The sequence below is a fragment of the Saccostrea cucullata genome, unplaced genomic scaffold, assembly GCF_032062105.1.
Source record: "Saccostrea cucullata isolate Sc308-1 unplaced genomic scaffold, CSIRO_AGI_Scuc_v1 ctg21066, whole genome shotgun sequence".
In the NCBI taxonomy this organism is placed as follows: domain Eukaryota; kingdom Metazoa; phylum Mollusca; class Bivalvia; order Ostreida; family Ostreidae; genus Saccostrea; species Saccostrea cuccullata.
This window is the reverse complement of record NW_026936311.1, coordinates 3748-6249: the sequence shown is the minus strand read 5'-3', so window position 1 is coordinate 6249 and position 2502 is coordinate 3748. Positions and strand designations below refer to the sequence as shown.

General features: G+C 31.7%; 1 long non-coding RNA gene across 1 annotated transcript; it reads left to right on the top strand.

Moving 5' to 3' along the window:
* Positions 1 to 278: 278 nt before the first annotated feature.
* LOC134245350 (uncharacterized) lies at positions 279 to 1270 on the top strand. Its single transcript, XR_009987402.1, has 2 exons — positions 279 to 727; positions 1089 to 1270. It is a non-coding gene; the product is annotated as an uncharacterized LOC134245350 (long non-coding RNA).
* The last annotated feature ends 1232 nt before the right edge of the window (positions 1271 to 2502 follow it).

Below are 2502 nucleotides of genomic sequence, written 5' to 3'. Positions count from 1 at the left end.
ATACTAGTATTTCCAAAAAGAAGCCTGAACAGTGATGAAAGTAAATGAAGAACATTTCGTTTACTATTTAACTTCAATACTTATACATTAAATCATGGCATGTTCACTTTTAGTTGAACTTTTGCTGCTATCCTCGTTAGATTGTAGCTTTAAAAAGTGATTCATTGTGGGTCCAAATTATTGCGTCAAAAAATTCTATCGAATGAATGTGCAGTAGTCCGAATTTTCTCTTTGCACAGGAGTTGCTGTAAGAGCTCGCAGTGACGAGCGTCGCTTTGCTCGCTATCACAATTAAAATTAAATATTTTATTTCATTTGGTTACAATAGCAACCCAATTTATGGACTTGGTCAATAACACACTGTTTCATATGATATCTGACATATGCCTCTATAATGGAGTTATGAAAGTACTAAACACAGGGTCTTTTGTTTTGCTCAAAGCATAATTTATTATGCAGGCAGTACCATCAAAATGAACTTAGTCAAATGTCGAACAATATATGTAGAGAGACAATTTCTTTTTTCTTTCTTCAATTTTCAAATTGGTAATTTTTTTAAGGGCTACAGTTTTAATTTGGGACTCTTGTACTAGGAATATCATATCTTTAGCAGAATTGTGCCACTGAATTAAAAGGGAACACTTTTTTTTTCTAGGTGCACATGATGCAAAGTCTAGGATGGTGTGTAGGCTGTTTGTCAACATCTGAAACCCACATGTATTTCAGGGTAGGTACACTGTATCTTTACTCCTAAATTTCTTTCTTAAAAGGTACATAAGGCATATTTTGTCTGATTTTAAAGTTTTGTCTCAGCATTTATTTTTTTAAATTATTTTTTATTTCATGAAGTATCTGCTGAGAGTCTAGTTAATTGATTAATCAAAGCTACATAGTAACACATACTAGTGAAATATCTCCTTGTGTGAGACCAAAAGATATACAAATTGACAAAACATGGACCTGTCAAGTGATATCATTGTATTTATTTTATTTCATATCATCCTAATTAAGGAATTGATTCCAATTGACCTAAACAATTGGAATATTAGTATGGGAAGATATAATTTTATAATAAAATTTCTTTGTAGGAAATTCTTGTCAGGACCCAAGACTGAAAAAAGACTGAAAAACTGCCTTTTAACATAGACATCATTCATGCCAATGGATAAACTAGAAACATCCAAACAATATTACATCAGAATCATAAGAGACTGTCAATTGTTATCCCTCACTGTGGCAGAAACACCTAAATAAACATTGAAATGATAAATTTCTTTGTTTATTGTTTTTCTATTGATCTATGAATAATCGCAAAATATTTATGGGAATTTCGCACGATTTATACATGAAAAATTGATAAATTAAAATTCGCATGTATATCATATATAACATGGTCACATGAAAATCGCATGAATTTCGCATAAATATTATATGAGGACATTCGCATGAAATTTGCATGTGTGATTTTTCGCACGATTTTTGTATGATTTTCGCATGAAATTCATGCGAAAAGCAAATCGCATGAAAATCATGCGAGCCACTTTTCTCTGTGTAGACTAGCAAACAAGAATGAACGTACGTTGCTGAGATCGCTAGTCATATATTATTTCATATATTGTTTGTTTCCCCTGTATACACGAAACTTGTTACAAAAAATGACTTTCAACATTTCCTTATCTTAAAATTCACATTCATTCGATAGAATTTTTTGACGCAATAATTTGGACCCACAATGAATCACTTTTTAAAGCTACAATCTAACGAGGATAGCAGCAAAAGTTCAACTAAAAGTGAACATGCCATGATTTAATGTATAAGTATTGAAGTTAAATAGTAAACGAAATGTTCTTCATTTACTATTTAACTTCAATACTTATACATTAAATCATGGCATGTTAACTTTTAGTTGAACTTTTGCTGCTATCCTCGTTAGATTGTAGCTTTAAAAAGTGATTCATTGTGGGTCCAAATTATTGCGTCAAAAAATTCTATCGAATGAATGTGCAGTAGTCCGAATTTTCTCTTTGCACAGGAGTTGCTGTAACAGCTCGCAGTGACGAGCGTCGCTTTGTTCGCCATCACAATTAAAATTAAATATTTTATTTCATTTGTTTACAATATCAACCCAATCTATGGACTAGGTCAATAACACACTGTTTCATATGATATCTGACACATGCCTCTTTAATGAAGTTATGAAAGTACTAAACACAGGGTGTTTTGTTTTGCTCAAAGCATAATTTATTATACATGCAGTACCATCAAATGAACATAGTCAAATGTCGAACAATATAGTATGTAGAGAGACAATTTCTTTTTTTTTTTTTATTTTCAAATTGGTAATTTTTTTTTAGGGCTACAGTTTTAATTTGGGACTCCTGTACTAGGAATGTCATATCTTAGCAGAATTGTGCCACTGAATTAAAAGGGAACTCTTTTTTTTAGGTGCACATGATGCAAAGTCCTGGATGGTATGTAGGCTGTTTTCAAACATCTGAAACC